The sequence below is a fragment of the Microtus oregoni genome, unplaced genomic scaffold (genome assembly GCF_018167655.1).
Source record: "Microtus oregoni isolate MIOR12 unplaced genomic scaffold, Mior012 000025F_ref0000491, whole genome shotgun sequence".
Taxonomy (NCBI): Eukaryota; Metazoa; Chordata; class Mammalia; order Rodentia; family Cricetidae; genus Microtus; species Microtus oregoni.
In genome coordinates, this window is record NW_024543084.1 from 26,331,887 (window position 1) to 26,347,519 (window position 15,633).

At 43.5% G+C, this 15,633-nt stretch overlaps 1 long non-coding RNA gene across 1 annotated transcript; it reads left to right on the forward strand.

Annotated features, from left to right (window-relative positions):
* The first annotated feature begins 10,215 nt into the window (after nt 1-10,215).
* LOC121463057 lies at nt 10,216-14,724 on the forward strand. Its single transcript, XR_005976390.1, has 3 exons — nt 10,216-10,328; nt 14,314-14,440; nt 14,646-14,724. It is a non-coding gene; the product is annotated as an uncharacterized LOC121463057 (long non-coding RNA).
* The last annotated feature ends 909 nt before the right edge of the window (nt 14,725-15,633 follow it).

Below are 15,633 nucleotides of genomic sequence, written 5' to 3' on the forward strand. Positions count from 1 at the left end.
GAGTGGCCTCACGTGTATATTGGAAACCAAACTTGGATCCTCTGCAGTGCAAGGGGTGAACTCACTCTCATGACATGGGTCTCAGGCTGGACCAGTCACTGGTTGGCCACTCCCATGTTCTCTGAAGCACCCTTACTTCAGCATATCCCATAGGTAGGATAAACTGTGGGTTGATTAGTGTCCCAGTCCCTCCACTGGAAGTCTTGCCTGTTCACAGATGACCAGGTCAGGTTACATATCTGAAATTACTAGGAGTCTTATCGGGAGTCGACCTTTAAGATTTCTTGGAGTTTTCCTTGCACCAGGTTTCTGGTGACCCCAAAATGTCCCCCTTTTCCAGTTGGCAGTTGTATTATTTTTTTTTTTTTTTTGTTTATCGAGGCAGGGTTTCTCTGTAACTTTGGAGCCTGTCCTGGCACTAGCTCTTGTAGACCAGGCTGGCCTCAAACTCACAGAGATTCACCTGCCTCTGTCTCCCAAGTGCTGGGATTAAAGGCGTGCGCTACCACCGCCCGGCTGCATTAATTTTTAATCATTGTGTGTTCATAAACCTTTCACTGTTTCTGATTTTTTTCTACTCTCACATTCAGTTATGTAACTCCATTTGGAGTACTGGATTAAGAAGTTTTGATCTATCTTTATAATTAGAGACTAATTCTCCATAGTGTATTTTGATTCTGGTCAGGTATGTCCAGCCCCTTCGGGTGGTACAGAAACTTGCTAACATTCAGATGCAATTAAATCAACAGCAATGAAATGAACACCATATTATTAGCATAAACTTGAACACCATCTCTCTTCACAGGTTGGTGGGGTCCAGTGGCATACCAGGCTGTAGGCCACAGAAAATGTGGGTCTCTGTTCTCAAGCTTTTCTAACAAAGTCTCAGGACACCTGCTGAAAACTCTCCTGTACACGCTAAGTCTTGGGACTTTCTAATAGTAGTTGTATCATCAGGCCTAACATAGAAAGCAGTTGAAGTGACCCAGCAGCACATTTGTTGATCTCATACATCCAGGGTTGCCCAGCTCCAGTCTAGCTTCAGAATTGCACTGTGAAAAGAGTTAAGCATAAATGGAGGGTGAAAGTGTGATGACCACTACATATATTTGGGGAAACCAGCATTGTATGAACGTGTTCCTGGTCAAATGCATGTATCAAGTGCTTGAATCTCCCCATCCTTCCTGGAAATGTGTGGCGTGTTTTAGGAGTCTGTAACCTTTGAGGTTATAGCTGTGAACTTCACCCTCAATGAATGGGCTTTGCTGGATTCCTCCCAAAAGAAGCTCCACAAATATCTGATGCAAGAAATCATCAGAAACTGAGTGGTCTGGGGGAGAGTGAGGGATTCCTCTGTCTAATCAATGAGAGGACAAGCATTTCAGCTGCACAATGCAAGTCCATGATCTGAAATGTGAAAGGACAAATGCTGTGAATGCATCATGCTCTGTCCTGTGCTGCCAGTAAACTAAAGTGCAATTCCTCTAATGCTGTACTTATTCAAAGAGATTTTCCTGGTCTGCATTTTAGGAAAAAGGCAAGACACAAAAATCTTAGAAATGATTATCAAAATTCAATGAGGAATCTATCACATTTAAGACTGCAAGCAAACAATGTGAGTATCAGGGAACTTCAGAGAAATTATATAAATATGAGGAGTGTGAAAGACCCTTCATGTCTCCCCAGTGCTTCGTGAAGCATGTGACTAACTCACAGTGGAGAGAAACTGTAAGAATGTCAGCAATGTGGGGAAGCCTTTAGTAGATACAGTTGTTATGATTTCAGCCAAACCAACATGGCTGACACTTCTTGTCAATGTCTAGTGCGTTGGGGTCCCTGGGTAAGGGTTTCGCGCAAATCAGGACACAGGGGATGCAGAGTGTGAACAAGTGCATAACAAGCTTTATTTTGTATGGCCTTTTATACAGACTAAAAAGCATTACCTCAACTCTGAAACCCCCCTTTACTCATGTACATGATCACGAGAAACTCTTGCCTCTCCTTGCAAGAAACAATACCTCAATTAATGACAGTAATAAAAATGAAAATAAGTACATAGAAACCAGGCAACATGTATACAGAAGCAAAGCACTCCTTTGTAACTGGTAGAGCATGAAGAACTGAGCTCAAAGGCCACTTCCTTATCCAGGGTACAGATTCTGACAGAACGTTTGAGAAATGGGCAGAGAAAGTTTGCTTTCATCTCTGCTTGGTTTGCCAAGCAACCGTTTCCCAGGTTCATCTCACCTGTCCCAGGAGGAGCCTGTACTCAAAGTCAGTTCTGTGTCTCCACAACTTCTGGGTTCTAGGGTCACGCACTGTAGACAAGCCCTCAGGCAGAAGTGCCTAATGGCCCTGGGGATCTTAAAGGACTTTCCATGACTCATGCGCAGCATGGTTGCATCACCTACATCTGACACAACCGCATGAACGCTTGCACGCATGCATGGGCTCTGCCATCTGCATATGATGGAACCACGTCATCCCCCTGTGTGCATGCACTAGGCAGCCCTTGATAGCTGGGCATGCCTTCTTCAAGCTCTCACTGCACATTGTCCTCACCAGGCCTGTACACTTCCTCCCTCTAATAAACTCCTAAGCCCCATCCATGCTGTCAGTGCTGCTCCCTTGCCCCCCTGGAGCTCAAGAACCAGCAGGCCCGTGTTTCAAATGTGGTAGAACTGGTCACTGGGCCTGAGCATGCTCTAATCCTCATCTTGGTCCCACGAGACCCTGTCTGAGACGGTATAGGGAAGGACATTGGGCAGTCAATTTTCCTCATGGACATCGTGTCGTGGAGCCATCAAACCCAGAAAATTCCCAAGTTGACCTTCTAGGTCTGGCCAAGGACGAGTGAGACTGCCCGGGCTCCTTTAACCCAACCACAACCATCATCTGTAACAGGGAACCACGGGTAAGCATCACGGTATCAGGATGGCCCATCTCCTTTCTCCTGGACACATACTGGGGACTGAGGGAATTCTGGGGGCCTACCTCTCCTTCTAGTTTCCCTGTTTTCTGGGTAAGAGGACAGCCTTATCTACCTCAGCAGACCCTACCACTTAGCTGTGTTTTTAGGGGTGTTTATCTCACTTATTCATTTTTAGTCATGCCAACCTGCCTGGTACTTCTTATGGGAAGAGATTTTTTAGCACAAGTAGGAGCTTCCATTTCATTTGCTCCTTTCATTCACCTTACCCCAGACTCTCCAGCTGCTCCCCTCCACCTCCTTCTAGCCTCACAACCTCCCAGCCCCAATGTGTCTCTTCCTCTAAGAGCCTCTCAGGTAAACTCCAAAGTCTGGGGCACCCAAAACTCCTCCGTTGCTAAACACCATTCCCCCATCATTATCCAATTACAAGACCCTACTAAGTACATTACCCAAACTCAGAACCCCCCCCTCTCTCCAGAGCCTTAGGGGACTTAAGCCTATTATCTCTGACCTGCTAAGAAAAAAGCTATTTTGCCCCACCTCTTCTCCCTTGAACACACCTATACCTTCTGTTAAAAATACCTAATGGAACTTATTGCCTGGTTCAAGACCTCCAGCTCATTGACTCCACAGTGTTCTCTTGTCAACCTGTAGTGCCTAACCCTTAAACACTTCTCTCCACTATTCCTCTAGGAACTTCCCACTTCTCAATTCTAGACCTCAAGGATGCTTTTTTCTCTATTCCTCTCAGCTCTCAATCTCAAAATATCTTTGCCTTCTCCTGGACTGACCCTGACACTAGCCTCTCCACACAGCTCACCTGGACCGTCCTTCCCTAGGGATTCTGGGACAGCCCACATCTCTTCGGTCAGGCTTTAGCTTCTGCTCTACTCTCACCGTCTCTCCCTAAGTCTAAACTCATACAGTATGTAGATGATATTTTACTTTGCAGACCACCCTTGGAGATCTGCAAAACTGATTCCTCTACTCTTCTAAATTTCCTGTCCAAAAATGGCTATAGAGTCTCACCTTCTAAGGTGCAACTGTCTACCTCTCAGGTCATTTACCTGGGATTAACTATTACCCCAAACCAAAAAGCTATTACCCTAGACATAAAAAAGGCTAATTCAGTCCCTTGCAGTTCCTTCTACAAAAGAAGAGGTTTTATGGTTCCTAGGAATACCTGGCTTCCTGAGTTCCTGGATCCCCTCTTTTTCTCTCCTCGCCTGCCCCTTATACAAGGCAGCTCTCGGCTCTCTGCTTGAGCTCCTTCTCCATTCCATTACTAAACCCTTCCAGGGACTCCAGCAGGCCCTTATCCAGGCTCCAGCTCTTCATCTCCCCGTTTTAACTCATCCTTTCTCCCTCTATGTAATAGAGGAGGGACATGCCCTTGGGGTCCTAAGACATCAGCTGGGATGCACCTGTAGCATACCTGTTAAAAGAAGCTGGACCTCACCACTCAGGGCTGGGCACTCTGCATACACGCTTTAGTGGCCACTGGCTTCTTATTCATGAGTCAAAGAAATTAACCTTTGGGTCACCCACCACTGTCTTCTCCTACCACAATCTGTCCCATCTCTTAACTTACAAAGGCTTACAAACCTTGCCCCCTTCTCAAGTTCTTTCCCTCCAGGTGGCACTAGTAGGTGCCACACTCACTTTCCAATCCTGCCCACCCCTTAATATCTCAAGTCTTCTACCTAAACCTAACATTAATTATTTCCCATCTTATTCCTGCATAGAAACCTTAGAGGATCTACTTCCTCACTCCTCACATATACAGGAGAGCAAACTGTCCCAGGTCACTTATACCTGGTACACAGATGGCAGCTCCTTTTTATGTGAAGGGACCCATAGAGCAGGCTATGCCATAGGGTTAGATACTGGGATAGCGGAGGCACAGGCACTCCCTGTCCATACTCACCATACCACTAATCAGCAGGATGGATTAATAGCCTTTACCTGTGTCTTCCAGTTAGCAAAGGAATAATCTTTAAATGTTTACACAGACTCCAAATATGCCTTTCATATCCTCCTGTCCCACACAGTTATGTGGAAGAAGCGTGGGATTCTTATGATGAAAGGAGGATCCATAACTAATTCAGATTATATTATGGCTTTTAAAAGCCTCCCATCTCCCCAAGGCTATAGGAATTTTTCACTGTTGGTCTCATCAGACCAACAGTTCCATTATTTCCAAGGGAAATAACTAGACTGACTAAGCAGCTAGAACAGCAGCATTCCAGAGCCTAAACCTACCTCAATCACCTCAGGGGGTTCATACAGTACAGCCCACATTCTTGCAGACACCCCCTGACACCCGGCAAATTCTGTCCTACCTTCATCAGCTCTTTCATTCTAATAGCAAAGCTCTGTTTCATTTTGTTAAGGCTCACCTCCAACTCACCCCTGACGACTTAGAGTTCTTCAAAGCTATCACAGCCTCTTGTAAAATCTGTCAAAAGTCAGATCTTAGGACCAAATATCATAGCTTCCCTTTTCCCACCCACCAGGCCAGTGGCTCCCTTCCAGGAACTGACTGGTAGCTTGATTTTACTCATATGCCCACAGTCAGATGACTTAAATATCCCCTGGTTTTGGTGGACACCATGTCTGGGTGATTGAAGTATTTCCCACCACTAGCAAGAGAGCCCAGACAGTTTCTGATGTTCTTCTCTGAGAAATTATCCTCCGGTTTGGAATTCCAACCTCTCTTCAGCTGGATAATGGCCCAGAGTTTACCTCCAAGATCTCTCAAACTTTACATAAGGCTCTTAACATTCCCTGGCATTTGCATATCCCATACCACCCTCAGTCTTCAGGGAAGGTAGAATGAACTAACCATTCCTTTAAAAATGTTCTTGTTAAGATGTCACAGGAGCTTCACCTTGACTGGGTAAAACTTTTGCCTCTGGCCCTTCTTAGGCTTAGGGCTCTCCCCCAAAAATTCCCTTTCCATCTTGCCCTTTGAACTCATGTATGGGCGGCTGGTTTTAACTCTCAGCCTCTCACCTAAAACCTCTCCCCTTCCTGATCACATGCTTACTACACTGTTATCTCATCTTGGCTCCATATTATGGGATTTTACCAACTACTCATTACCTCAATTCATGCCAATTCATGCCCACCGCCAATTAAAATAGGGGGCCAGGCACTATTCTCTCCGCCAGGCCAACGCCCCTCACCCATTTCCCCTAAATGGCAGGGCCCCTTTAAAGTAATTCTTGTAACTCCCACAGCTGCCAAGCTCGAGGGACTCTCTCATTGGATCCACCTGTCCCACCTTAAACCTTTTACTCTTCCAACTCAAAGTACCCCCACATATACGGTAATTCAAACAGGGCCCTGTTCCCTTAAGTTCCAGAGGACACCAAGATCAGCCACTTTTTCTCCAGTTCCAGAAAAATAAAAGTTTCATCACCGTACTCAAGTCTCCTGTGCCAAAAACTTCATATACTCTCCCTCTTCCTCTTACTACTATCTGCTTTACCAGCTTCTCTATATCTCCAATGTCATACTTAAATATCAAGTTAACCACTCAGCTGATATTACATTAAACATAGAGCTGGAGGTACAAGAACTGCCAAAAGCCCAGGTAGTAAGAAACAATAATGAGTTCGGGGACATTCATATCCCCAAACTCCAAAAACTCACAAAACAGACAACATAACAGGTTTATCACTGACTGCAGCAGTGTCTCCTGGATGCTAAGGTAATACCATGATGCTGAAGAGCACAAGTATCTTAAGATTTGCTTCAGGTAAACATTGAGGGGTCTAATAATTCCCCTTTCTAATAATTTTCCTCCTGCCTCCCCATCATCTTCTATTCCAACACTATACCATTGTAATCACAAGCTTTTAATATGTCTAAAATTTATTTCTTTGAAAACATGTTTGAAAAGAAATAAATTTTAGCCAATTGGACCTATCTAAACAGACCAGATTCACCCAGAATAGGCATCATTTAATTCTTCCCTTATCATTCCTAGTCTTGGGGACGCCTGGGAAATTCCCTCCTCCTCCACCCCCCAAAACCCTCTATCTTCAATCTTGGGACTCTCCTCCCTTAATCACCAGGATCTAAAAATTTTTCCAGACATAATTTTCTGCCTTTCCAGCATCTTGTAATGTCCAAGCTTCCAGCCTGCCAGTTCCAGGGAGCCCAGAAAAAGCACAAAAGTAATCAGCCACCCCAGGATGTGGTCAAGCATCTCAACTCTTCGAAGCCCACAAAATCAGCAGGAGAGACCTTATGATGCCCCATTACCACCCATTAAAGACTCCAAAGTACCCAAATTTTTGCCCTATTCCTACCCTTTAAGGACCCCAAACTCTCAAAATTTTTATAATAAACAAAAGGTTGGAATGTTATTTCAGCCAAACCAACATGGCTGACACTTCTGGGTTCTAGGGCCATGCATTGCAGAAAAGCCCTCAGGCAGAAGTGCCTAATGGCTCCAGAAATCTTAAAGGACCCTGCCTGACCCACGTGCAGCATGGTTGCACCACCTATGTCTGACACAACTGCATGAACACTTGCACACATGCATGAGCTCTGTCATCTGTCTATGATGTCACCAAATCATCCCTCTGTATCATGTGCTAGGCAGCCCTTAAAAGCTGGATGCACCATCTTAATGCTCTCTCTCCGCACACCGGCCTTACCAGGCCTGTACATGTACCCCTTCTAGTAAACTCTGAAGCAGGTTTGTTGTGTGTTCTGTGTTTTCTTTTCACTCACAGGTAATATCAACAATTATGTTCAAAGTCATACAAAAATTCACAATGGAGAGAAATCACATGTATGCAAGCAGTGTGGGAAATGCTTTTTTACTCTTGCAGATATTCAGAGACATACGATCATGCGCCATGGAAATAAACAGTTTGTGTGTAAGATACATGGTAAAGGTTTTCACTGTTCCAGTTCACTTGTGATCCATGAAGGAATTCACACTAGGGGGAAGTTTTATGCATGTAAGCAATATGATAAAGCTTTTACTTATCCTAGTAGCTTTTACCGCCATGAAAAGATACATAATGGAATGAATCCCTAAAATGTAGACAATGTGGGAAAACCTTCACTTAGTTCTGTATCCTTCCACATCATGAAAGGGATCATAGTGGAGAGAAACCTCATTTGTAAACTATGTGGAAAAGCTTTTGTGTGGTCAAGTTCTTTACAAACACATGAATAAATTCATAATGACATTAATGCCTGTGAATGCAAGCTATGTGGGCAAATCTTTACTAATCATGGTCTTTTCATTAGCATTTGAAGGTTCATAGTGCAGAAAACCCTATGTATGTAAGTTATGCAGGAAAGCCTCCATTACTCATAGTTCTCTTCAAGCCATGAAAGAATTCACAGTGGAGACAAACCCTATGTATGTCAGCTGTGTGATAAATCCTTCACTTAAACCATTTCCCTTCAATATCATGGAAGGGTTCACAATGGGGAGAAACTCTGCGTGTGTAAGGTGAGTGGGAAAGCCTTCACTAGTCACGGTTCTCTTCAATGAAAGACTCACAGTAGAGAGAAAACCTACCAAAGAAGGGTATGTAAGAAAGACTTCATAAATCACTTGCAATGCCAAAGAAACATTCTCAACAGAAAGAAACCATAATATGAATGCAAGCTATGTGAAAAATTCTTCACTCATCATCTCAGTTCCTCTCAATCTAAGTGCTACGGAAGCAGAGAAATTGAATGATATGACTACTGATCCTCCTTGAGACAAAGGCTGCATAATCTAAGGCAATATAAAGAAAATCAGTCCCTAATGAACTGACTCCAAGTCATGAGAGACACTTGGTTATCTCTAATGGAGGTACCCATGAATATCAGGGATTTAAGGGCAATCAAGAAGACAAGCATTTTTGAGGCAGTTGGATATGCCAGAGGAAGTGTTTGGTGTTCACTGGGTCCACCAGAGAGTTAATTTTTTAAAAAAGCATAGTTCAGTATGAACTTTGGGACAGGAAGCTTTGCTGAACACTCAGTGTGGCATGATCTACTAGGTTCTTAGGTTTACAAGGTTCTGAGTTCATGATCTTTTTTTGTGTATACGATATTCTGCCTGCATATATACCTGCAGGCCAGAAGAGGACATTGATGAGAATTGAACTCAGGACCTTTGGCAGAGCAGCCAGTGCCCTTAACTGCTGAGACATCTCTCCAGCCCCGAGTTCATGATCGTTTGAAGTTCTGAGGAATATGAATAATTTAGACTAACATGTAAATCATGATCATGTAATGCTACAACACTCAGGAGGAGATGGAGAGGGGAAAACAGAAGATGGGGCCTATTTGAGTCACTTGAATGTTGAAGTAGCAAGATTTGTATGGAGCCAGAGTCTCTAGTGAAATGGGAGAGGGGTGTGCTTGAACACTTTGAAGCATAAACAACAATTTGTCGATGATCAACAATCATCTTTGTAATGAAACATTTTCAGAGAGGATGCCGTGTTATGGATTGGTGTTAGCTCTCAGGCTTAAAATATTGTTGCCTTCTCAGTCCTTGCAAATGTGAATGAAGCAGGCTGTTGTATAAGAACTCAAATGTTTTTCTTCCCTCTGTGGAATACTGCTAGTATATTACTCTAGTTTCCATATGCATTGAATGCTTAGATTCTCTTCTTGGCATGTTCATCTTTTAATGCAAATGGGTAGAATGAAAAGTTTTGAGAAAGTCTGAAAACTTTGAAACAAACTGCCTCATTTCAAATTGCTCAAAAATGGCTGGCATGAGGCTGTCCCTGTTTCGGTGTGTTCTGAGCTAGCCAACCTCTTCTCTGAACACGTGGATTGTCTCCATGGAACACTAACCTTGTAATTCACTTAATAAACTGGTAATTTCATTTCCAAAGTGGGAGGTGCAGAGTGTAGAAAAGCAGCAGGTGGCTGTTGGGCAAAGTCAGAGGCAAATTCTGCACAGATGCAGTTACATCCAAGGTCAGCTGGTTTCCACCAAGAGAAGACTGGGCTGAGAACGACTGCAGCTGGAATGCGGGATTTGGTTCCAGCTTGTCGGGTAGGCATCCCTTATTCTGTCACAAAGGCTCAGTGTATGAATGAAGAGCACCAGTGGGACTTTCCTCATCCGCCCTAGTACTGTCCTAGTAGCTCAGGGAGTCCCGGACTGTTCAACCGCACGGTGTGACACTGACCCCCGAGTAATCATGAGGGCAGCTGAAGCGACCAGTATGAGCTGTCCTATCGGGATCCCCGTGAGCGAAACGGAAGACCGTCTCTCTCCACTTTTTTCCTGGCACCACCCTCGCCGCGCCGTCCGGTCCGCTGAGGGCGTCCCGGGTCGCTGGACCTCAGATGCTGGACGAGCGCTGCAGCCGGGAGCCGCGTGAGGCCGAAGGAGGCCCGGAGCGCAGCCATGGTGAGCGCCCGGGTGCGGGGCTGGCGGCCGCTCAGGTCGCGGGGACCGCGGCGGAGCCTCTGCAGCTGCGCGCGGGCTCCCCGAGGACGCGGTGGCCGGGTTGGGGCCGCGGCGGGGCGACGCGCGCCCGCTTTGTTTCCCTGCCTTTCCGGTTCATGGGAAGCCGTTTCTAAAATCCACGATTTTGTCCCCATCCGATGACTGTCAGTTGCGATCCTTCAGTTCCCAGGTCCTCCCCACACTGCCAAATTTACCTGACCGGGCGACCCCCGGTCCTCTGAGAAACACGGAATGGAGACGTGTGGCCGTCTGTGATGCACTGGGACTATTTCTGAGTTCTCTGCGCTTCCATTGGACCTTGCGTATTTATGCAGTATTCTGTAGGGTTCTGTTCTGTTCTGTTCCGTTCTCTTTCGTTTGTTCTCTCACCTGCAGTGTGTTTTGAAGTCAGGTAATAGGAAACATGGAGCCTTGGGGATTGTTTCTGAACCCGGGTTTGGTGGCGCATGCCTTTAATCGCAGCACTCGGAATGCAGAGGCGGGCGGTTTGTCTTGGACATTTTAGTTTGTCTATTCATGACTTCCTGACAATGTGTCTCTGGGAGATAGTTCATTATCCACTAGGAGAAAATGTATTGGGCATTGCCTGTTGATTTTGTACCCTCCTGCCTTCCTAAATAGTTTATAATCTCAAAGGGCCTTTTTGGTGTTTTGTTGTCGGTGGTGGTTGGTTGGTTGGTTGGTTGGTTGGTTTGTTAGTTTCTTGAGACAGGGTTTCTCTGGTCCTGGAACTAGCTCTTGTATACCGGGCTTTAGACCAGACTGGCCTCGAACTCACAGAGATCTGTCTGCCTCTGCCTCCCGAGTGCTTTTTATAAAAAGACATTTATTTTTTTGAGTGCTCTATCTGCATGTATGACTTTTATGCCAGGAGAGGGCATCAGATCCCACTATAGATAGCTGTGAACCACCATGTGGTTACTGGAAATTGAACTCCGGACCTCTGGAAGAGCAGCCAGTACTCTTAACCAGGGCCTGGTGTAATCTTTTGATCTGTTTGTAGTTTTGCTGGATATGTTGCTTTTTACACAGAGAATATAACTGTGTACCCCAGGACTCTAAATCCTCTATCTTAGCCTCCCATGTACTGTGATTCCTGGTGTATACTATAGTACCTGGTTATGGTTTTCTGTGTATTCAAACAGGAATAGTTTGACTTCCTTTCTGATTCATATACTGTTATTTCTTTTATTTGCATAATTGCTCTGGCTAATTTAGTACTATATTCAAGAAGAGTCATGAGTAGTAACCTAGTAATTTTTTCTGATCGTTGAGAAAATGCTTTGTGTTTTTTTCCCTTAGCATGTTGTTACTAGTCATGTGTTTGTCATGAAAACCTTTATTATCTTAATGTATGCTTTCCGTTTCTACTAGATTCTGAGCTTTGAGCATGATGTGGAATAGAACATTATCAAAGGCTCTCTTGCTTCTAATGTCTATTAGCTTTTTAATTCTTGATTCTGTATGGCAATCTACTTCTGCAAATCTAAAGGAAACTTTACACATTGAAAGATACTTGACTATGATTTGTCAAAACACTTGACTATCATCATTCCCATTTCAGTGTATAATTTGATTCTTCACGGGAAAGGGAAATGTGTGCATGTTTCCAAGTCAATATTAATTTGTCCTGGAATGTATTAAGCAAGTTGATTTCTGCCATTAATGTGTGTACTGGCTCATTTTATGTCAGCTTAATACCAGCTACAGTCATATTGGAAGTGGGACCCTCAACTGAGAAAATACCTCCATCATGTTGGCCTGTGGGCAAGCCTGTGCTACATTTTCTTGATTGATACAGGAGGACCCATATTACTGAAATTTTTGAGAATTTATTATATGCATTCAATGTATTATTATCATATTTACTCTCGCTTCTCCTAACTCCAGATTTATCCCCAGTCCCTACCTCTTCCCAATTTCCTGTCCGGCTTAGTCTCCCTTTCAACATTAGATTATATTTGGTAAAGGTTTCTTTTCATCTATTTGTATTATCATATTTTCATTCTACAAAACAATTAGCTTTATTTCCTAGAATAGTTTCACAACCACAGGTCTTACAAGTCTCCAGCACATGGTGTGTGCATCATGCATAATTTTTTAGGTGAGAACTAGGGATCAAAATTAGGCCTTTTTGCTAATCTGTCTTCTTGGCCCTGGGTTTCTTAATATTTTTTCCAGATTAAACATTTTGAAAGTTGACAGTTTTCATCTGATACAATGTAAGAAAGCATTTCACAGTATATTTGGGTTGGGGGGGTATTGTTTTTGTTAGTTTGGTTAGTTGCTTTGAGTGTGTGTGTGTGTGTGTGTGTGTGTGTGTGTTTGGATTTGCTAATGCTTTATCACCTAATATGTGATGTGTTTTGGAAAATATTCCATCTGATGCTGAGAAGAATGTGTGTTCTGCAGTTGTTAATGGACTGTTCTGTAAATGCTGTTAAGGGCATTTGATCTATGGTGCAGTTTAATGCTGAAGTTCCTTGGTTGATTTTTCTTCTGGGTGACCTATTTGTGATATCAGGGTATTGACACCACAAGTTGTTATTTTGTCTAAACCCTTTTGCCCAGTGCTGTTTGTCTATAAGATACTCAGTTCATATATATTTACATGGGACATTCTTTATGGACTTCCTCTTTACTTATATGTAGGGATGTTCTGATAAAGGAAATTCTGGGTTAGTAGTCAACTGGATAAAGATGTGTTGAGAAATAATTATATTTTCTAAATATATCTGTCAGTAAGCCTCTTCTAACAATGCCATTCCCCTCGTTTCTATTTCTCTTAGCCTTTTTGAGGAAAAACTAAAGTCTTTTCACATTATCATAGTAGATTATCCTTCATAGGGCTTTCAAACTATTTGATTGCCAATAAGATGTCAAGTACAAGACTTCTCAAGTTTTGTCGTGCAAACAAAGATGTGCAACTTCTTAAGGAAGAAGTTGAGAGATGAAGTGTTTGTTCTGTATTATCCGTCAGACCAGCTCCTTGGGAACTAATCCTCCAGAGCATATTTTCATTCTGATCAAGTAGGATCCTTCTGATAAGCATGTCAGAAGCTTGTGGACATTTAGAGGGACAGTGGGAGCTAAACAAGTAGCATATTGCTGTCTTAAACTAGAACAGTGAGCCCCTTTCCACAGGTAGGCTAGTGAGGTCCATCTGAAATGCCAGTATCCAGACCCCAGGGAAAGTTGAAAATATATCTTTTTTATATGTATGCTTACAGATGTTTAAACAAGTACACACAGGCATGTGTATACTTATGCATGCGGAGGTTAGAGAACAGCCTTGGGTCACCTCTTGGAAATGACCTTTTGAGAAAGGACCTTCTTTTGCCTGAAGCTTACCAAGTGTACGAGACTGCCTGGCCAGTGTGCACCAGGGAGCCACCTGTATTCATCTGTAATCTCCAGTGCTGTGTTCCACCATGTCCAGCATTTTATGTGTACTTGTGGGGGTTCAAACTCAGGCCCTCATGCTTGAGAGTCAAGCACTGTTCCAAGCCCTGTCTAAGAATAGTCTCCATATAGCTGGTGTTAAGTCTATTATGGATACGACTAGTAAGATATTTTAAGACAGAACCTCACTATGTAAGGCTGACCTCAAGGAGACCTGCCTGCCTTTGCCTTCCAAGTGCTGGGAATAAGGCATGTACTGCTATGCCTGGCCTAGTAGGATTTTTATGAGAGGTGTAAAGAACCATTAAACAGACTTTCTGGATGACCAAACAGCATACCAGGCATCTGCTTTTCCTTCATAATATAGTTTCAGTGTAGCATTGGAATGATATTGTTAGAGTGTGGGCATTGACCAGAATACTGATGTTTACCTGGGTTTAACAGTTAGACAGTACACCATTCTGTAAACACTGTGCACATGAGCAGAGTGCTCCAGTATGTCTCACCCCTCCTCATTTTTCAGGGGTCTGTATCCTTCGAGGATGTGGCTGTGAACTTCACCTCAGAGGAGTGGGCTTTACTGAATTCTTCCCAAAAGAAGCTGCACAGAGATGTGATGCAGGAAACCTTCAGGAACCTGGCTGCCGTAGGTAAGGTGGAAATCATTGCCTCGTTTAGTCCACGAGAATCAGATCAGTGTTTGCTGATCAGTGCAGCTTCATGATTCGTACAGAAACAGAAATTTTGATGAATAAACCAGTCATGGTCATGTTGTATCAGGAGCCTAATTAAAATCTAATACTTTCCTATAGTGCTGGATTAATTCAAAGTGATTTTTCTGGGTCTCCATTCCAGCAAAAAAGCAGGAAGATCAGACCCTTGAAGAGGATTATGAAAATTTAAGGAAAATTCTTCCCACTGAAGTTCAGACTGGATACAAACTATGTGAGAATCAAGAATATGCCAAGAAACCAGGCACTTATAAGGACTGTGGGAAAGTCTATAGTTCTCCCCAGTGCTTTCTGGAACATCTGAAGACTCACACAGAAGAGGAACCTTACAAATGTAAGCAAACTGAGGACTGTTTTAGTGGACACCGTGATGTTCATGACCCTGAAGGAATGCATGCTAAAGAAAAACTTTGTGTTTTAAAGCAGAGTGGGAAAGATTTTTTGACTCTTGCTGGTATCCAACAGCATGTAACACATGATGGACATGGGCCATATATATGTAAAGTATGTGGTAAAGCCTTTCACTCTTCTGGTTCTTTCTTGACACACGAAAGAACACATACTGGAGACCAGCTTTATACATGTAAGCAGTGTGGTAAGACCTTCACTTATTCCAGTGGCCTTCGCCGCCATGAAAGGACCCATAGTGGAGAGAAACCCTATAAATGCAAGCAATTTCTGAAAGTCTTTCCTTCTTTGAGTAAGGTTGAGGGTCATGAACAGACTCATAATGGAGTAGAATACATATGTAATCAATGTGGGGTAGCCTTCAGTGATCACAGTTCCCTTCAATGTCATGAAAAGATTCACAATTTGGAGAAACCCTATGTATACAAGCAATGTGGAAAAGCATTTACTTGTTCTAGTGCCTTGCGAAGACATGAACGAATTCATACTGGGGTGAAACCCTATGAATGTAAGGTATGTGGGAAAGCCTTCATTGATTGCAGTTCTCTTCAATGTCATGAAAGGATTCATAGTGGAGAGAAACCTTATGTGTGTAAGCTGTGTGGAAAAGCGTTCAGTCGCCAAGGTTCTCTTAAATGCCATGAAAGGATTCATAGTGGAGAGAAGCCCTATGCATGCAAGCAATGTGGGAAAAACTTCATGCA